Source organism: Notamacropus eugenii, chromosome 5 (genome assembly GCF_028372415.1).
Source record: "Notamacropus eugenii isolate mMacEug1 chromosome 5, mMacEug1.pri_v2, whole genome shotgun sequence".
NCBI lineage: Eukaryota > Metazoa > Chordata > Mammalia > Diprotodontia > Macropodidae > Notamacropus > Notamacropus eugenii.
Genome location: NC_092876.1, coordinates 319,936,687 through 319,958,884, shown reverse-complemented (window position 1 = coordinate 319,958,884; position 22,198 = coordinate 319,936,687). Strand labels below are relative to the sequence as shown.

General features: G+C 38.3%; 1 protein-coding gene across 4 annotated transcripts in view; it reads left to right on the top strand.

Annotated features, from left to right (window-relative positions):
* Positions 1-2,813: 2,813 nt before the first annotated feature.
* Positions 2,814-22,198, top strand: part of WDR33 (WD repeat domain 33) — a 117,508-nt gene continuing 98,123 nt past the window's right edge. For 2 of the 4 annotated variants that reach the window (XR_011967892.1, XM_072613452.1), the window contains exon 1: positions 2,814-4,243. The gene's annotated coding sequence lies outside the window, so the exon portion shown is untranslated. The remainder of the gene's footprint in view (positions 4,244-22,198) is intronic. The other 2 variants (XM_072613454.1, XM_072613453.1) reach the window with 2 other exon arrangements.

Sequence of the window (22,198 nt, the reverse complement as noted above, 5' to 3'; positions counted from 1 at the left end):
GCCTTTTCTCTAACCAAGTTTTCAGGTCAACACTGTGAATCAAGCATTTACAAAAGTATGTTTGTAAAAGGAAGCTTATGCCCAAATGTGCAAAGGCTTTGGTTTTAACTCTTGTAATTTTTGCCAATTAGGTTCATGAGGGTTTTGTGATAAATTGTACAGTTCTTAAAAGAAGATATTTGTTGCATGAAGAAATGTTTTGTAAAATCTTTTGTATGATTTTTGAAAGGCCTACCTACCAAATTTATATTTGTAAGCTAATTGGTTATAATAACTTCAGGTTTTATGGGGGGTTGGAAAATAAGGGATAAGGTAAGGGAGACCAGGAATTTTATGGTTCCAGGAAGCTCTATGATAAATTTTAAGACAGCCTCCTGGCCCAGTACCCCTTTCCTTTTGAAGTCCAGTCATTACAGAAGGACTTCTTAAGATCTAATCTGAATTGTAGATGCTCAGAGAAGAGATGTTAACTCTTTCTATTGTCTAAGTAGAGAAGTGGTGCCAGCCCCACCCAGGGGCTGAAGAGTCTAAAATGATCGCCCAAGTGGTGTCGCCCTTCACTTTGTTAAAGTTGTAATCCTTATGTAAAGTGTAAACTGCTTGTATGTGAAACCTGCCATCCAATATAAAAGCCTCAGGGAACAACTGTGTCCTCAGTCTGGGATGGGATTCTTCTGGCTCAGTTTCTCCATTGTTTTCCTTTGAAAAGGAATATTTTCCCACTTGACTATTTCTGAGTCTGGCTATAAAGTGAAGATGATATCTAATTAGGTCCTTGTTTTTCATCTACATGGCATATTTCTGTAATCAAAACAGATAATTTAAAATGTAAGCACAATGCAAGTAGTGGAATCTTGCTGTTTTCAATTAATTGGGTAAATGGGTACTCTGGTATGGTCTTGTTAAAGATAAAATCCCTGAGAACATTCTTTCTGAATTTTATGGGAATAATTAGATAAAGGAAAGGAAACTAAAGTATAAATGTATTCTTGTATCATTGTTCCACAGAACAAGACTGGGATTTAAAGTTAACTGTAATTGTATCTTATCTACAGAGGGACTGAGGAAGGAGTTTGGGTGGCCCCAGGAGGGCTGGGGGTTCCAGGCAAGGTTTTGATCGTGACAACTGGCCAAAGTTCCAATTTTGATTTTGTGAAAGTGATAAGTGTATAAAGCTTAGGAATGGTCATCTAAAATGGCACTAAGGTCAGTTTTGTAGGAGAGTGGACATCTGGATTTCTACAAGAAGATAAAGGAAGAAGATATTGAGATGCTGTGCTGAAGATGGCTTGAACGAGCATCCAGACTAGAAAACTGCATCAGATGATGTTCCTCCCCAGCCTACTGTACGAGATGGAGCCTCTGAATGAATAACTCATTGATCTACCTTTGTATTTTGAATCTCTGTATCTGTACTTATAACAAGGGGACTGCCCCCTTGTAATTTGTCAATGCATTGGTCAACTTTGTTCCTTTCCATATTCATATAAAGGGGAGATAGATGAAGGGAAGAATTCATAGGGGAAAGAATGTAAGGAGATATTTACTGATTGGATTTAGGTGTGGAAACAGAAATTTTAATAAAGAAAAAGAGGGGGGATTTTGTGGAAAGTAAGGAAGTTCTGTTGTCCACATTCCTAGGTGATAAAGGTTGTGACTTAGTATGGACAGGTTAGAGGTCAGAAACTAATGCACAGACCCAAGGAGGTATGTGAGAAAGGGCCTACCAGAGAGGAGAACATGGAGTCACATGACCAGGGGACAGTGCTGCAGGAGATCCAAAATTCAGAAAACAGTATAAGAAGCCCCAGCTTCCTGCACCTGTTATAGTCTTCCTGTACATGTTGTAGTCTTTCTTACAGGGGAGGTTACTAGTCCATTCAGGGGAATGGATGTAAAGATTAATAAAGGCTTTCCTGATTTCACAACAGATACTGTTCTTTGTTTAAGTTGAGTATGTTTCTCAGTGTTGGGGGCTTCTTAGGTGAGTCGTTGCTTTCACTCCGCCATCTAAAGGAGATTCTCTGTTGGGGGCTTCTTAGACAGTCTCACTTCTAACACCAGTGAAGAGCCTGGACCTAAGAATTTCTTTGTTCTCAGAGTAAACTCTGAGAACACCTCTTCCTAGGTCAACAAGGCCAGATGGGGCTGACTTAAGAGCATTTTCTTCTGTTTATGGCCATTTATGGTTTAAGACCCTTAACCTGAGACACTATCTTGAATAATGGGACTTTTTCATAATATTTTACGGACACATACTATATCATGGCATGTTAATGGTAAAGAAAACACAGATATCCTGGGCTGTAATATCAATGGACACTTTGTCAACTCTCTTATCTTACTGCATTTACCACCTATTCAATTAAGATATCATCTAGCCTGCCTGCCTCTTTAACTAAACTTTCTGGTTGACACCAGAGAGATTGTACATCACTTTAAAAGAATTTGTAACATGTCATTCTATAAAGAAAATGAACAATGTGGCAGAAGTATAGACCCATAGTGCAGCAGTGGCAGGCAGGTGGGAAATTCGAATTGAAAGCAAAGCATAAATACCTTGCATTTGTTTGAAATAAGTGTAGTCCACTAGGAACTACCTGTTCATTCATTTACGAATGACTGTAAAAATTAAAAAAACTTTTCCTGGTTTCACAATGGATATTCTTTTTAGAGTCTGTGTCTCACATGTACAAATATACTATGATCTGAAAATATCTGTGAAATTCACATGCAGTTTTCATGGTACTGCGATTTGTTGCCTACATTCATAAATGAAAAAAATGCAAAATTTTAGTTAGCAGTTAAGGAAAATAAAGATGAAATATTTTTTCCCATCCAAATTGAGACCCCTTGAATTCTATCCTTGGCTAAGAACTCCTGTCTTAGAAGGCAGGCTGGTATTGTAGCCTATGTGTCAGGGGGTAAGCATGCATGCATGTTGTAGCATCAGAAGGCAAGGCAGACAGCCATCTGAACCTTCACAACGGTCCGGGTATTAGAGTAATTTGTTAGTCCAGCTTCCTGTAAATCATCTCTCCTTGGTAACGTCCACCATCACCCTGACAACCATTGTACCTCAGTCTCCTCTTTTATCCAAATAGGAAAAATGGGTGTCTAAGGACCTAAGGCCCTGTGAAGGGTAAGTCACTGTCATTTCTGAAGCTCGTTATCTCTTTGGGTTAGGACATGATGCTAGCACTGGGCCCGCAGGCACATCTGGTCTTTCCCCAGGGTGTTCATCATTATAGACCACTTCAACGCACCCCGTTACAGGTCACCAGGGGGGCTGCAGGAGGGAAGGCTTCCAGGGCGGCCCCTGTTCACTGCTGGAGCCACATTCCAAGCGCACCTCCGACCCCTGTGGTGGCTCCTCGCCATCCCCTCGCACTTCGTCCCTAAGCATTCCTCTGCCCGGCAAAGGGCCGGCTAGGCAACTCCCCGGAGCCCCCACCCGACATCCGAGGGCGCCAAGCGGCCCTCCACCAAGTCTGGTGCGGCCCCCGAGCTCTCGGGCGGACAAGGTATCGTCATCCACATTTCGCGGAGGTTACAGCGGAAGCCGGAACAGGTTCCGCAGGTTCACGCGGGCCCACCTCGGGGCTTTTCTCAGGGTTGCGTAGGCCGGCACGGACAGCCAGCTACGCGGACGGTCCTGACGCTGGGACCGCGGGAGAGCTCGGGCTGAAAATATGACATAATCCAGAGACGTTGAGTTTTGGTGAACGGTGTATCTTAGATGTACTTAAAGAAACCGTTTAACCCTTTTTGACAGCCGACAATGAAAAGGGAATAAGCACTTTCTGCGTTAGTAAGTTAGGGAGATTCGTATTTCCGGGTTTTTAAAAAAGGTACGCACCGCTCGCGGCAAACCTGCAACAAAGGGGATTCAGAAGCACCTCCGCAGATTTCCGAAAGCGAAGCGCCTTCACCTGTGCGCATGCTCCGAGGAAGCCCGGACGCTGGCGGCGCCTCTGGCCCGCTGAGTTCCGCCCCCGCACCCTCTGACCCCCGAGCGCACCAGGTGCGTGATGACGCAAAGGCGTGCGCTTGGCTGCTCGGAGGGGAAGATGGCGGCCAGCTTGGGCCGGTGAGGCGGTAACTCCTGCGGTGGGGAGAGAGGGAGTAGAGGTAGTAGAGGTGGCGGGAACAAGCCAGACGGCGGAGACCGCCAGGAGGGAGCCGAGGCCGAAGACTCCACCCTTACATTGGGCGGAGGGGAGCCTAGCCCGGAGACTGGACGGTGAGTGCGGCGCCGGCGAGGGACGCGGGGCGGCGTGAGGCGGTGGCGGCTCCTTCTCCGCCATTTTCAGACCCGGCCGTTGCGTGCTTCGGTGCCGGGAAGAGCCGCCGCCCCCGCAGGCTGCCCCCGGGGTCGGGGCTGGGACCCCGGGAAAGGACAAGGTTGGGAGGAAGCTGCCGAAACCGCCGCCGTCGGGGACGCGGCCCCTGCAGCCGGAGGAGGCCGGGGGCGTGGAGGGCCCGGCGTCAGCGGGCCTCGGCGGAGGACAGCAGGCGGGGGCAGGGCAGGCCCCCAGGAAAGCCCGAAGTTTGGTGGAGACAGGCGCTTCCACGGCGATGCGGGGCCGGGGGCGCCGGCCGCGGGTTCGGGGCGTGCGAGGGAGCGGCGTGGGCCTCCTGCTGCGGGGGGCCGGGACCGGGAAGCAGCGTGTCACTAGCAGGTCGCTAGTGGGGGGAGGCCCTTGTTTGCTCCGCAGCGAAATCCTTCTTTAGTCGAGCGTGTTGTCTTTTTTAAAGACAATGTTTGTCCTTTTATTCTTCTCCCTCTGGTTCCTAAACTTAGTATCTACGGTCGTAAGCCCAACCTTGTAGAAATACAGACTAAATGCTAGCCACTTGGGCTTTGCATTTGTAAGCTTATCTCCCACGGGTAAAGCTGCTTCATTGGGAGGGAGTGGGGGGGACAATTGTGCAGCTGGATCCAGGAAAGCCTGGGTTACTGGGTCAAAGCCTTGACTGGAAGAGAGTATTTTGTCGTTATTTCTGCCAATACTAGTTAACTGCTGGAGCCACAGTATTTGGAAAGAACGGCAAAGAATACTTTATTATTCAATCAACTTGAGATTAAATGAGGTTATTTGTAAAGCGCTTGGCACGTAATAGGCGCTATGTAAATACTTAATTCCCTTTCCTCTTTTCTCCTCTTATGATTCTCTTTATAAATACTGCGTTTAGAAGGGAACACTCGAGATCCTTAGGGTTGGTTGTTTGGGCTTTTTTTTTTTTTTTTACTATCATAGATCGATTTTATAATCTGTTGATTTGGATTTTTACGAACATCATCAAATAGTCCTTCCACATTAGAACCCACCCCTATGACAAGTGCAATTAAACAGACTATAAAGCCAAATGTGTTTTCTACTTGTCTCGTCATAAGATCGTTCCCCATAACAAACGATGTTCACAGTTTGAATGTGAAGTAAAGAGTAGACTAGAGATTGGGGGTTTGATAGAGAAGTCTTTAGTTAGCCCTAAAATTGCATCGATAAATATTAAGGTATTAATGGAAATAGAAACATACAGTATTTTTCATGAACCTCTTGGGAGTGTAGGAATTGTACCTACACCCTTTTAAATAGTTTTATTAGGTAGGGCAGGGACTCCCTTGGGGCCAGTCTGAGAGGGAAGGCACTAAGATTAAGGAGGACTGGGAAAGAATAACACCCATTCTAACTCGGATCTTACCAGATTTTCATTCTGTTACTTGGAGTGGCAACAAAAATCTTTTCAATTATGTTTCATTGCAGTGAGTAGCCTCAGATCACCAGTAAGCTTTCTGGTCCAGTTTCTAAAGTTTTGGTTTAGGGAAGAATCAAGTTACTGTTTCCTACCCACGCAGCTCATCTTATGCACAGGAGTTTGGCTCACCTCTGCGGTGAAGACCTGGCTGTGGAAGAAAGGCTAGTCGGCAGTATGTAATCAGATCAGTTATGTGGTAGCAATAGTAATTGCAGTATTTTGCAAAAAGACATCATAGGTTATATATAGTTTCTGGGGAAGGTTTCATGGAGGAGGTGTGACTTGAATACAATCTTGAAAGGTAGAAAGAATTTTATTTATATTTTTAAAGAAGAGGAAAGGAAAATGCATTCTAGTTCGGGGAAATGGTTTGGGCATCATAGGTCTAGGAGAACAGCTGTGTGGAGCTTTTGTGTTGGAGGGTGGTGGGAAATGAGGTTTTAGGTTTATGCTTGATTTGTCGTAGATTGTAGGGAGCTACTGTTTATAGGATTAATTTCTGATTTTATAGGCTTAACTTCTCTTAGATTTGCTTCTCTCATTTACCTTATCCTTTCTGCCTCAGCTTTTGTTCTTGTGCTTGTTTCCCCAAGTAAGAGGTATATCCTACCTTCCTTAGTCAGGCTAAATTCTACCCATTTTCAAATTGCTGCTTGAGTATTTCCTGCATAAGACTTCTTTTAGTTTATTATCGCTCATCTTGTATAATAAATGGATAATGTTAAGATAAATGTTTTGTAGAGTTAGAAGTTGATTTGAGAAAGAATGGCATAAAGGAGAAAGCCAGCCTCAGTCAGTTAGCCTTGGGTTCAAGATTTTGAACCTAAAGTTCAAAGTTTGAATATTGAGTGGGCAGCATTGCCAGTGACCCAGTCAATTTTCAAGACTAAGTCGCCAAAAAATTTCTTATTTACATTAGTAGAGGGAATTGCCTTATTGAGAACCACCAAGCAGTAAAACCACTGTTTGGTTTGGGACCCCCCCCCCCCCCCCCATCCTACAAGAAACAACTTTCAGGCATAAATATGATTGTTAAAACTTGTGTCCAGGAATTTTCAGTATTAATGTAGCAATAAAAAGGTTTTATAGATTTTTATTAATGAAGATCTAGGTTTGGAATCATGCTAAATCTGTGACTTTAATATTTCCTATCATCTCTTCTGTGTAGATTATCTGGGTAGGTCTTTTTGCAATAGTTACAGCTGAATTGCAGCTAATGCTGCTACTTTTTGATCTTTAGTGGTGTCTTCAAAATATTTGAATTTATTTCAGTATTTTAAAATTTCGTTTAGAACAAAAATAGCCTAACTAGAACTGTTAAGTAACATCAGCAGGAATTCTATTAAATACATTATATACTTATGTTTTAGGTCAGTGCAAGATAATGGGATGGGTTGCATAAAGATGGGTGAATGCACCAATTTGTTGAGTATGGATTGTCTAGAAGTCAAGTTAGTAGGTATTTATCATGTGTTTGTTCTGTACCAGTCACTGTGCTAAGCATTGAATATACAAAGAAAGGTAAAAGGTCCCTTTTTCTCAGGGAGCTTACAGTCTAATGAGGGAAACCTAACTATACAGACAAGATATATACAAGATGAATTGAAGGTAATTATTAGAGGAAAGGTAGCATTAAGGGGGATTGGCAAAGATTTCTTACAAAAGGTGGGATTTTAATTGAGACTTGAAGGAAGCTAGGAGGCCAAGATGAGGAGGGAATGAGTTTCAGATATGGGAGACAGCTGATGAAAATAGCTGAGGTAGAAAACGGCAAAGGTAGGAAGAAGCCAGGTTATGGAGGACTTTACAGTCCAAACTATATTTTCTGTTTGATCCTGGAGTTGATTGAATATGGAGGGGGAAGGAGGAGACATAGTCAAATTTGTACTATATAGGAATATCTGTTTGACAGGTGAGTGGAGAATGGCCTGGAGTGGGAAGAAACTTAAGACTGCAATAAACCAGCAGTTTATTGCAGTAATCCAAGTTTGAGGTCATGAGGGCCTGAACACCAGGGTGTTGACTGGTTTGTCAAAGGAACTGTGAAGGAATGGTCAGACAGGTACCAGGAGAACCAGGAGAAAACAATGCCATGGAAAACCAGAGAGACGAAAGTATCCAAGAGAAAAGGGTAATCAACAGTGTCAAAGACTGCAGAATGGTCACAAAGGATAAAGATTGAGAAAGGGCCATTAGATTTGGTAGTTAAGAGATTATTGGTAAATTTGGAGAGAGCAATTTCACTTGAGTGATGAGGTCAAACCATGCCACTCTGAGTTAAGAATAGAGTAAGAGGAAAGGAATTGGAGGAATTGATTGTAGGTGTTTTGGAAGGGAGAAGTTTAGTTTTTTTTCCAAAATCTTTCAGTGTTGTTTGTCATAATACAAAAGAAAACGGTCTGTTTCTATCTGTGATCCATTTCCATAGTTCTTTCTCTGGATGTGGAAGGCATTTTGCCTCAAGAATCCATTGGAAATTTTTTAAGTCCTTGCATTTCAATGAGGTACTAAGTCTACCAGAAAAGTTCCTTGCACACTAGGATTGTTGCTGTGTACAGAGTTCTCCTGGTTCTGCTCCTTTCACTCAGCATTAATTCATGTAAGTATTTCCAGGCTTCTCTGAAGTCTTCCTGTTCATCATTTCTTATAGCACAATAGTATTCCATTACATTCATATACCACAACTTGTTCAGCCATTCCCCAATTGATGGGCATCCCCTTGATTTCCAGGTTTTGGCCACCACAAAGAGTGCTGCTATAAATATTTTTGTACATGTGGGACCCTTTCCCATTTCTATGATCTCTTTGGGATAGAGTCTCAGAAGTGGTATTGTTGGGTCAAAGGGTATGTACATTTTCATAGCCCTTTGGGCATAGTTCCAAATTGCTCTCCAGAATGGTTGGATCAGCTCACAGCTCCACCAACAATGAATTAGTGTTCCAGCTCTCCAACATTTATCATCTTCCTGTTTTGTCATGTTAGCCAATCTGATAGGTATGATGTGATACCTCAGAGTTGTTTTGATTTGCATCTCTCTAATCAACAGTGATATAGAGCGTTTTTCATATGACTATAGATAGCTTTAATTTCTTCCTCTGAAAATTCCCTGTTCATATCCTTTGACCATTTATCAGTTGGAGAATGACTTGTATTCTTGTACATTTGACTCAGTTCTCTATATATTTTAGAAATGACTCTTTTATCACAGACACTAGTTGCAAAAATTCTTTCCCAGTTTTCTGCTTCCCTCCTGATCTTGGTTGCATTGGGTTTGTGCAAAAAAAAAAATGTAATCAAAACTATCCATTTTGTGCTTCATAATGTTCTCTGTCTCTTGTTGGGTCATAAATTTCTCCCTCAGTCTAACAAATAACACTATTCCTTGCTCCCCTAATTTGTTTATAGTAGAAAATCTTTATACCTAGATCACGTATCCATTTAGACTTTATTCTTGTGTACCATGTCAGGCATTGGTATATGCCTAGTTTCAGCCACACTATTAATCCAGTTTCCTCAGCAATTTTTGTCAAACAATGAGTTTTTATCCCAGAAGCTGGGGTCCTTGGGTTTATCAAACCGTAGATTGCTATGCCCTTTAACTACTATATCTTGAGTACCTAACCTATTTCACTGGTCTACCCTTTTGTTTCTTAGCCAGTATCAAGTGGTTTGGAAGGGAGAAGTTTAGCCAGAAAAGGGAAGAGATAATAGGATGATAGCTAGCAGGGATGAGTGGATCAACTGAGAGTTTTTCGAGAATGGGGAGACATGGTCATGTATGTAGTCAGTAAGGAAGCAACCAGTAGGGAAAGATTGAAGATAAGAAAGAATGAGAATGAGACAGGGCAATTGGTTGGGAAAAAAATGGGATGAAATGGGATTACTTGTATGTATTGAGGGGTTAGCCATGGCATGGAGAAAGGACTACCACCTCTTTGTGTGAAACAGGGGTAAAGGAGGAGAAAATGGCAGATGACGTATTACTTAGTGGTTAAAATGATGGAGGAGGGAGGGAAAAAGAGGGAGCAGCTCGTGGTGAATGGCCTCAATCTTTTTTTTTTTTTTTAAGTAAAATGAGTCAAAGTTCTCATCTGAGAAAGGTTTGAGGAGTGACAAAAGGTTTGAAAATCCCCCTTGATGAATAGGTTAGTGAATCAATTAGGGATATGTAATAAGATTGTCTTGTTCTTGTGAGGGCCTAGGTGAGATAAAGTAACAAATTTTTATGAGGCAGCTAGGTAGGTGGCTCAGTGGATAGAGAGAGCATTGGTCCTGGAGTCAGAAAGAACTGAGTTTAAATCTGACCTCAGACACTTATTAGCTGTGTGACTCTGGGCAAATCACTTTGTCCCTGTTTGCCTTAATTCCCTGGAGAAGGAAATGAATGGAAAATCAATTGGGTATCTTTGCCGAGAAAACTCCATGGACAGCATTGGTATGATGTGGTCCCATGACCATGGGGTTATGAAAAGTTGGACACGATTGAAAAATAACACAAATTTGTAGTGGACCCAAATCAATATGAGCATGATTTTTTTTGTCATCTTCATTCAGCAGCACTTGTGCAGGGGTTCAGGCAGGGTATGATGGGAGTAATACAGGGTTGTGGTTTGGTAAGACATTTTATGTCAAAAAGTATAAAATATCAGCTTTAAACTATGCTAACCTTAAGACTTCTTAAATTACTTCATTTTCAATTAAGTTCATATGCACTAGATAAAAGGCTTAGCTTCCACGCTAGACTTTATCGTACTTGCTTACCACCAACTCTGGAATCTCTACCTTCTTTCAAAAGACAGCTTAGGTATCATAGAAGGCCTTTCCTAATTTTCTTCCCCTCCCCAATTATTATTGCTTCCTTAGATCCAAAATTTTGTACATCTGTGTTACCAATACAGTACAATACAGTAGCTCTTCAATGTCAAGGACTAAGTTGTTTCTTTTTATTGGTAGCCCCAGAACATTTCACAGTGCCTTGCCTTCTATCAGGTATTTAATAAATAAACGTTGGTTTGATCTAATGGTTCTGTGAAATGCTTTATATTTAGACATTTAGGTAAAGTTGCTTTTTTTCTAAGTTCCAGTATTGGTTTCATTCACTGTATTGAGAAAATTCCCTTTTGACATCATGTAACAATATCAGATTATGTGATAATTGAATATAAGAAATTAGTTCATACTTTGAAGTTGTGGTGAAATATAAATTTCATTTTGAATTTTAAATAGTATCACAAATTCTACTGAATATTCTACTGAAGTACTCTTTCTACAAGGTCTCATTATAGTGTGCATTTCAGTGTGCATTCTACTGAAGTACTCTTTTTACAAGATCTTATTATAGTATGCATTTCAATGAAGTACTAAGTCTACCAGAAAAAATCCTCGCACGCTGTGGTTGTTGCTGTGTACAGGGTTCTCCTAGTTCTGCTCCTTTCTCTCGGTATCAGATCATATAAGTCTTTCCAGGCCTCTCTGAAGTCTTCCTGTTCATCATTTCTTATAGCACAATAGTATTCCCTTACATTCATATACCATAATTTATTCAGCCATTCCCCAATTGATGGGCATCCCCTTGATTTCCAGTTTTTGGCCACCACAAAGAGTGCTGCTATAAATATTTTTGTACATGTGGGACCCTTTCCCATTTCTATGATCTCTTGGGGATACAGTCCTAAAAGCGGTATTGCTGGATCAAAGGGCTATTTGAAATTGAGAGGCTCATTAACCAAGGTTGGCTGGTGAGGAATTTTTAGGCTTCAGCAGCTGGTTGTTCAGGTTGGGGAAGTATCCCAAATTACAGATCCCTGAGTTACGTGAAGTATGAAAAAAGAATATTGTGCATGTAGTTTTATCCAAGCTTAACTTTTCTACAGTAGTCATAATGGGTATAAGATGTACGAGGGAGGTGTATATATATGTATATATATACATACACACACATACATGTATATTTTTATATGTATATTTTGAAAACAAATGGGAAGCATATATAGTTATAAATTGCCTAAGTGGATAGACGAGTACAAAATTCATTGTTTACCAAAAAATGGTAATAATGTTACTAAAATTCTTATTTGACTAAATGAATAGGCCATAGTTAGAAATTTTTTTTACAGTGAATATTTTTAAAAATAAGCACATTTAAAATATATATTTAAAAACAACTGATTTGGTGGTTTTTTTGGTCACTGAAGTGTAAGTTATAGTCATAAGTGTTAATATGAGCTATTCTTTATCAACTGGTTAGGAAGGTTTATGTTCAGAAATCCAAAAGCTTTCATTCTATAAGAAGTTTCATATGCCTATTATATAGATTCTGTCCATTTTCAACATTTAGTAAATTTAACTACTATTTTCGAAGGCATGAAGTGCATGAAGAAAGAGGTGAAAAGCTCTGCTTCGGAGGTATTGAAAACTTAGATTTTTTGGTTTAGTGTGCTGTTGTTTTTATATAGTGTTATAGTTAAATGTTACCTCAGTAATTCTGTAGCTTAGATGTAAATTCTCTTGCCCAGGCAACTTGTGGTAGTGCATGCTGTTGTGTTAGTAAGCACTACACCTGTACATGGTAGCGACTTTTCAGGATTTGGTAGGGAGCATTGATAAAGTGTCAGTAATAGCCCTCTTTGGAAATCATTCCTGATGGACATCATGAAAAAAGACAGACATGAAAATTTGCCAAAATCCTTTGTGATACTACAGAATTCAGTAGGAGACTGTTGAGGGGCTTGAGTTTGTATTCAAACTTTTTTGTTTGAGCCTTTCAAAACTAAAATGGTGGTTACTCAGAACATGGAAGAATAATTTTATAGCAAGTTTTCAATGTATTTGGAAAAGATTTGTATAATCTAGTCTTTGGAAAAGTGGGAGAGCACAGGCAAATAATTAAAGCTTTAATCTATAAAATAAGCAAAAACTGGTTTCATAAAGTATTTTAAAGTTTCACATTTAAAAACTTAAAACTTCTAAAATAATTTTTTGAATGTTGAATCTGTAGCTAATCCTTTCAGCTAATTTATTTTGAAAAAGTACCTGAAATAATTTCATTTTTACATTTTCTTGCTATTTCTTTGTTAATAGGCCTCTGGAATTAACTACTCATTTAAGAGTAATGAATTTTGATACTTAAGTGCAGTGAATACAAATGAAATCTCAGTTACCTTAGTAAAATAGTATAGGAAAGTACAAAGACCACTGGACCCTACAGGATTCAAGAGATTGGATTATATATCATATCCTTTACTGTGCCGCTCATTAGTTGCATGGCCGCAGACAAGTTACTTTTCTCTGGGCCTTACCTGAGTTTGTCTGATTTTAATACACAAAAATTAGAAGACCTTAAATGTTTCCTTGTAAATTTGTTCTTTTTGATTGAGTACATTTAAATTTCAAAGTGTTAAATTAAACAGTCTCTAATTTCTTTGACACCTTTTTTTGCATCTCTATAGTGACAGCTTTTAATACCAGGTAAGGTGAAGAAAGTAGACTCTAAGGACCAATCTTATTTTTAAAATTCTTTAAAGACGCTTTCCCTGCAAGCCTAATGCCCTCTGATTCAATACAGTGAAAGCATCCTCTGTAAGAGTGTTTTAGGTGGAGCTTGGGTTGGTCTTTTATTGGGTTACTATTTTTTTGAAACATGTTAAATTATTCTTTTTGTTCCTGGCATGATTTTATAATTAACTAAGAGCCAGTCAAAACCAGAGGGTTACTGTAATTGTCTCATTGAAAGTAGCAATTCTTTTTCTATTCTGGTCACTTTCCTTTTGGAATGTTTGCAGGGAATTGTTTTGAAGGCTTTCAGTTTTTATAATATCCTCTTTATATTCTGTTAAATTCCAGTTGCAAGCTGAGTGTTATAAATCAGTTATTTGTCATATTTAAATATCAGTGAAAAGTTGAACTACTTAGAGTCCCTTGGTAAAAATATTTCTAGGTTTTCATATGCCTACGCATTCCATGCTAGTCATAGAATTGAGAGCTAGAGATAAGGAAGAGAGGTTCAGTGAGTTAACTTTATATGCTTCAAAGTAATGACTGGTTAATGGTAGAGTTAAAACTAGAAAACAGATCTTTTGATAATCCAGTGTTCTTTCAGCTATGTTAAACTAAATTATGAAAATTTTTTTTATAATATAACTTGAATCTTTTTGAAGTTTGTCTTCAGATGACACTTAGCCTTGTAACTATTCTAATTTTAACTGACATTCAAATAACTGGTAATAAAACACAGATCATATTTTATTACAACAAAAATTTTGTACTTTAATGGACTTGCAGCTGTAGCCTTTGAAGTATTTTCGTTTTTAGTGAATGTTCTGTTGTGTTGGTAAGTGACTTGTGAACTTTGATCAAGGGCTTTGGCTGAAACTTTCTTAATAGATAATTTTCCTTGTCTCTGTTTCATATTTTGTTGTTTTTTTTTCCTCTCTTATACATTAGGATTGCAGCAGAGTGTTTTTCTTCCTTGGACAGGTGTGTATATCCATGGAATTAGGAGCACTAAAAAAATTAACCAATAAGGTACCAGTGGTTTGGGAGTACTAGAGACTTTTGCAGTAGAGACAAAAAAGAGTAATTAGGAATTTGAACAACTTGTAGTTAGGGCTCTTATTTCTTTAGTCTGGAAATAGGGGTTTTGAGTTGCAGCTTTAATGGATTTAGCCCTCTATTCTCAACCAAACCCATCTCATTTTAGTACACTCATATATTTGTATAATATTTCAAGTATAAGAACATTTTATGTAATTACACAAAGAATTTTGAGAGGTACATGGGAGAGACTGTGGGTAGAGTACCAGTCTTTGAGTCAGAATGACTTGGATTCAAATACTGAGTTTTTGACTGTGGGCATATCACTTAATTTCTCAGTGACAAGGCACTTGTGAGACTAAAGATGTAAGATTCAGAATAGTTGCAGATCTACCTTGGTAGAGGGGAAGATCCTACACCAATGAAATCACAGTTCTGAACTTCCTTTTTCTCTCAAGGGGTAGTAGTGGGTGTAGCAAAAAAAGTTAAATTATGGGGAAACGGGGTTGGGGTGCTCTGCCAAAAACAGAAATGGTTGATGTTGTAGTACAATTACCCTTACTGCAATTCATTTTGCATACTATTGTGAGACTGATCTTTGTAAGATTTTGTCCTTTCCTTTCATCGTTTAAAACCTTCCTCTTTTCATAGTCTAATAGAGAATTTAGATTTTGAAGAGATCTTAGAGATCATTTATCCTAGAGGTATCCAACTTGAGGCCTGCAAAGCTGTGGCTAAACCAGATTAAAAAAGAATTGGGAAATGTTTAATAAATAAGAATACAATTTAACATAGAAAATGTTAATTAGTGTTTTAGCCAATAAGCTGCCCATGGGGATCTTCCATTTCTTTTTGAGTTTGACATTACTGATCTACTGTACTCACTCATTTTACTTTTAAGAAAATTGAGGGTCTGAGTGGGTTGTATAAAGTCCAGAATTATTAACCTGGCACTTAAGGTTCTCTAAAATGTGTTTCCACAAGAGTGACTCTTGGAAGCCTTTCTACTTGAACATAAGCAAACTTCTTAGCTAGATATAAATATTTCATTAGGAGTCATCTAGGTTTTAGCTCAACATAACACATTTTACAAAAGAAAACCTTTAATAAATATGTGTTGTACCTTATCTGGGCTGATAGTCAGTATTGCCCTCAATCCATTTCTTGTAGAGAATCTCTTCTGATAAGAGTTGAATAGGCCAACGAGTCAGATATGAACTATTAAAACTTATGATACTTTTTTCTCTGTTCCAATTATATGCTTTCTCTTGTCCCAGGATTATGACATCACTGTTGAGCTGCTTATTTTTCTGCCTTGAATCTGTTCTGTCCCAGAGAAAGATCTGCCCTGCTCTATTTAAATCATTTTTATGACTTTTTTTATCAATAAGATTTCCTTCATGGTACTCTTTGATGGTATTGAAAGGTAATAGTGCTGGCAGTCAGTAGGTCAATAAATACTAAGTAGCTGCTGTATGCTAGGTACTCTGCTAAGCCAAGGATATAAAAAAGGGTGAGAGTCTCTGCTCTTAAAGAACTCACAGTCTAAAGGCACATAGTAGCTCCTTAATAAATGCTTGTTAACTTTAGTTAAATGTGCTTCTCGCTTTAATTCTTTAGAGAGAGCATAGGTAATATCCATCTGTCAAGCTGTGTTTTAACAAACATTTAGAAAATATTATGTTCAGTCTGGAAGGTGAAAATAGGATATTTTGACATGTTTTGTAACCCAGATAACCTTTAGTGTGCTATTTAAAATGTACCATTTCAAATAAGGTTTGGATTTGGTTCATTGAACGTTTATCAAGGATGTACCATAAGGCAATGTACTGGTTGCTGAGGTGGATATGAAGATTAATGACATGGTTTTTTCTCTCTCTGAATTTATAATATGGTAAGAGATAAATTGTAATTATTACCTTGAAAAACCAAGTTCCATGTTTCTTCTGAAGTTCTTGTCAGAGAAACATGTATCCAACAAAACATGTTCTCTTGTGAAACACCTTTTTAAAATTAATGAGACCATTGCTTGTCTTAGCAAAATGGGCAACTGACAATTTAAAATACAGAGTATTAAAACTGAGTCTAAAACCAATTATTCAAAATATAGGTAGACAAATGAAGAAAATATCTTCTTCTAGCAGTGTTGAAATTCAAAGGATTATTGTCCTAATAGATAACTTACAGAAGTTTAAAAGCAAGCATTCAGAATCAGTGTTGAAAGTATAAAATTTGAATGGGAACAATATATACTGTTCCTGTGTTACCCAGAAGCTTATTTTTATTGAGAGTTCTAAATTTCTTATTAGCTATCAAACACCACAGTATTTGCTACCAGATATATAGAAATATTCCTTAGTTTATGACTTCATCAAATTCTCCTGTATCCTCAAACTTTTCAGCTAATGTTGTTTGTACTTCCTTGCTTTAACTTGTGGTTTACCTCTGAGATATAACACAATAATACATTACTTGCAGCACTATCCATAATTGGCCTTTGCTTCTATTATTCCTTCCTATTCTATCCAGCCCCCCTTCAGACACGTACATCTATACATCCAATCAAGAGAAGTGGGCTTATTTCTACTTCCAGATCTCTACCACCATCATTCATCATTTTTCATCATCCTGAGTGTTTTTATCTACTTATCTCTAGATTCTTTTCTGTAGTTTTTCAGTGAATTTACTATCAGGATTTCCTGTCAACATCCTTGGATTCTAAATATTAATGTTGTGATATAAGCCATTTAGTAACCTGGCCACACAGTTAATTCCTCAGTCACCTAGTCTCCAGCGACTTTCTCTAATCTACTTTACATGGTCATATCTTAGATCTCTCCATCTCATGAAATTCTGCAACTTCCAAGATCTAGAACTCTGACATTGTACAGTAAAGTATTATACAATATATTGTCTTAACATTTTCACTTAAAATTTTTTTAATTTAAATTTTTATTTATGATTTGTTTTTATATCACTTTTATTTCCTAGAGTGTCCCTTCCTCTTCCCCTCCTAAAGATATAGGAAAGAATTAAAAAACAAAATAATAAAGGACAGTAAAACTGACTAGCACATCAGTCATGTTGAACATTGTTTGAAGTGCTCTATATTTACGAGCTTTTATCTCTATAAATAAGAAAGGGAGGTGCATTTTTCATATCTCTTGTTAAGAACCAAGTTTGCTTATTACAGTTTCGTAGCATTTTGAGTTTTTCATGGTTTTGGGTTTTTTGTTCTTTCCACCAATTATTGTAAATTGTGTATATTGTTTTTTCTGGTTTTACATACATGACTGTATATCAGTTCATAAAAATCTTTATGTCCTTTTCTGTATTCTTCATATACTTTGTTTCTTATAGTGCAACAATGTTCAGTAATATTAATATAACACAATTTGTTTAGGCATTTCCCAGTCTGTGGACATCTACTTTGATTCCAGTTCTTTAATACCACAGAACTGTTGATGTAAATGTTTTTGTACTGTACATGGAATCTTTCTTTTTATCATTGACCTCCTTTGGGTATATACCTAGCAGTGGGATCTCTGGGTCAGATGTATGGACTGGGCTCTTTGGTCCCTTGATCCCTAGCTATTCTTTTAATTTATTGATCTGCAAACTTTGTTGATTCTGCACTCCGATAAGTAAACAGTTTTCTGGCTTCTATCTCAAAGTATATGTTTACAAATTTAAATGCTATGCTTACCACTGTATTAATTAATTATGTAAAATCATATAGTTTACACAGAAAATGAGAAAGTTTAGAAGAGAAGTAGATTTTGGGGGAAAAGTAATGTAATTAAATTTGGGATTCAGATTGCCTTCTAATACTGTGTTCACTCACTTAAAGGTAGAGGAGGGTAGCAAGGCTCTTACCAGTTACTACCTGGAATATGATGTACTGTTCATGGCCACAAGGTGATCTCAGAGGAAGAATATGCTTGGAATGGGGGAAGATTTTCCCAATGGCATCTTCATAGTTGCTACTGTGGGTGCTTTGGTGACTAGTTATAACTGTCTTAAGAGATAGATTTCCTGATTCAGAGGAGAGAGATTAGGAGCTTACACATAGGGAAGGATGGGTCAGAAGGGGGTGGAGGGGAGCGTTAAAGGGGATAAGGATGGGTATAGTTTATGTTGGAGGTAAGCCTTATGATTGACTGTAGTAGTTCTAATCTGTGCCCACTGTTCTGCAATTATTTGTCTATTTATTCATCCTTGATGCTATAGCTTTTCCCTTTTTATTACTCCAGAATCCTTTGTTCTTAGAATTTCCCTGTTTCTGACCTGTTGAACTTTGACTAAATTAATCATCCTAATAAACTAAACTACTGTCAAGTTATCACTCACCAAACTACTAAAATACATGATACATAACCATAACTGAAATTGTTTTATTTTACCCTTATTTTATTGCTTTAGAATTTCTTTCTTCAGAATGATTGTTTAAGATTTTCTTTGGAATATGGTTTTATTCATATCTTTTTATTTTAATATTGTCTATATCAGGTATCAAACATGAGGCCATCATTTGACCCACAACACTTTAGATATATGTTAGGATACAGTACTTTAGAAACTAGATTGAAGTGTAATTGGGAAATAGTTAACAAAATAAAGAAAAGCAAAACATTGATAATGTATATAATATAATATTTCAAAACTAAGTCAATATGTGCCCTACAGATAAGTGGCCCTGCTTTCTATTTGAGTTTGATCCAGATTATCCCTCCTCCCATTCCTTTCCGTCTCCCCCCAGGCCCATCTCTTTATAAGAAAATTACTATAATTAAAAAAAAAAAAAGAAAGAAATTCACAGGAATAAAAATTTGCCAAAACTGATAAATACAATGAAAAGCTGTATTGGTGTATTGAAATTTGTTGAGAATGCAATTTTCTATCACTATGAATCCCTTACCTCTGCAAAGAAATGAAAGGGAATCACTTATCATAACTTTACTTTGGAGCCAAGCTTGTTCTTTATAAGTTTTCAGCATTTATTGTTACAGTCATTGTGCATAATGTTTTCATGATTCTGCTTCATTCAGTTTGGAACAGTGTATGTAAGTCATTCCATAGTTCTCTATATTTGATATGTCCATTATTTCTCATAGCACAGTAATATTTCATCACATTCATATACTACAATTTTTTAAACTATTCACCAGTCAGTGGACATGTACCTTGTTTCTAGTTCTTTGCTACTACAAAAAGTGCTGCTATAAAATATATTGATGTTTTTGGGGGCCTTTTGTCATTGAACTTCTTGGTATGTGCCTAACACATGAATCTGAGTTAAAGGTTATGGATATTTTAGTCACTTTATTTTTATTATTATTTATTTTATTATTATTATTTTATTTTTTATTTTTATAATTCCATATTGCTTTCCAAAATGGTTGCTTCAGTTCACAGCTCCACACAGCAGTGCATTAGTGTTCTGTCTTCCTTAACCCTTCAACCTTGATTATTCCCATCTTTTGTCATCATTGCCAGTTTGGAGGATGGGAGTGGAAACCTCAAAATTGTTTTATTTTAATGTCTCTTATTAGTTATTTGCAACGTTCTTTCTTACGATTGTTAACAGTTTGTAATTCTTTTGAGAACTGTTCATATCTTTTGACCTCAGATTTATTAAAGGAATTTGTTCCTTGTGCATATTGTTAATGACTGATACTTAACGGTACATAATAAATTCTGGTGGATTTCTCTTTAATTTTCTTTTTATTATGAATTTGAATAATTTATTTAGCTATTTCAGTGAGGTGTGACTTCAACTCTGCTAGCTCTTCTATTCCTCAAAACTTTTCACCTTCATTTCACACTCTGTACTAGACATAGGCTTACTGTTTGCTAAGACTAGTTCTATCTATCCTTAATTCCATTCTCTTCTAACCTGTAAGAACCTTGTTCTAGCTGTCTTCCCCACTGGTTTAGATTTCTCCCATCTTCCTACAAATACAAATGTCTTCCCACTCCTCAGACACTTTCCGTCCCCTTCTACACTATTAAACCATTTCTTGTTTTTATTAGAAACTTTTTGAGAGTTAGAAAGCACCTTAGGGTCTGGCAAGTCTAACTGTTGTTAGTTGAATATTTATTAATTGCCTACTGTGTGTCAACCCATCAGAGACCTTATTCCAGCAGTCTTCTCTGTTGTCTGATGTTTCTTTCTTGCTTTGTGTAGAAGGTAGAGCTTAAGGGTTTTTTTTAAACCCTTGAATTCTTAGAGACAGAAGTGAGGAGGGAGTATATCCTAGAAATGAAGACCCAGATGGACTAAGGTGGTGTCTTGTGGAAGTAAACAGCAGAGGACAGACAGATGGTGGAGATATAGAGGAGGTAGAATTGAAAAGATTTGACAGTTGATCAGATATGAGGGACAAAAGATTGATGATTCTGAGATTTCAAACCGAAGTCATTGCAAGAAATGGTATCCTCAGTGGAAATAGGGAAGTTTAGAAGAGGGCTTGGTTAGTTGTTGTCCTTCATTCTCAAAGAGGACCAAAATGACATCACCATGATAAAGTGAAATTTCAGTGTGTCCTACTGTGACTGATCAAACCAATACAAGCTCAGAATGCTCTACCACTGGTTGGGCACACATAGCCCATGTGAACATTTGGGGTGGATACTCCAAATTTGCGCATCCTACATTTACTTTGTGCTGTCTCAGTTCTGCTTTCCTCATAGAGCATAGTACCCTTTCTGATGTGGGCACGCCATGCTGAGCAGTCCTGTGCCAGTGTCTCCCATGATCCACAATCAAATCCAAAGTTCTTGAGAGTGTCCTTGTATTGTTTATTTGGACCACCATTTGATCACCTGCCCCCTGCCCCATGTGAGTTCTCCATAAAATAGTCTTTTTGGCAAGACTACATTTTGCATTTGAATAATGTAGGCAGCTCATGAGAATTGCGCTCTCTGAAACAGTGTTTGAATGCTTGGCGCAGTTCAGCTTGAGCAGGGACCTCAGTGTCTGGTACCTTATCCTACCAGGTGATCCTCAGAATCTTCCTGAAACAGTTCAAATGGAAGCGATTCAGTTTCCTGACATGGTGCTGGTAGACTGTCCATGTTTCACAGGCATACAACAAGGAGGTCAGCACAACAGCTCTGTAGACCTTCAGTTTGATAGTCAGTCTAATACTTCTCTCCCAAACTTTTCTTTGGAGCCTCCCAAACACTGAGCTAGCTCTGGCAATGTGTGCATCAACCTCATTGTCAATGTGTACATCCCTGGAAAGTACACTGCCAAGGTAAGTGAACTTATCCACAGCATTCAAAACTTCTCCATTTATTGTAATCAATGGTTCCACGTATGGGTGGTGTGGTGGTGGCTGATGGAGCACCTGTTTTCTCTTGGTGTTAATTATTAGGCCAAAATTAGCACCGGAAGCAGAGAATTGATCCATACTTTGTTGTGTCTCAGCTTCAGAGGCTGCATTGAATGCACAGTCATCTGCAAACAATATCATGCACCAACACTCCTTCCACTTTGGTCTTGGCTTGTACCCTTTGCAAATTGGAGAGCTTACCATCAGTATGGTAGTTGCACACAGCCCTATTTCACTCCATTGTTGACTGGGAAGGCACAAGAGTATTGTCTACTATCCAGAACTCAGGCAAACATGGCATCATGAAATTGACATACAACATTCATGAACTTCTCTGGGCAACCAAATTTTAACATAATTTTCCATAAACCCTCACAACTAAAAGTGTCAAAGGCCTTGGACAGATCTACAAATGTTGTGTACAGATCTCTGTTCTGCTCCTGACATTTCTCCTGGAGTTGTTGGGCAGCAAACACCGTATCGACTATTCCTTGGTGCTTTCTGAAGCCACACTGGCTCTCAGGTATTTGAGCATCTTCTAGGTGAAGGATCAGCCTTTTAAGGAGGA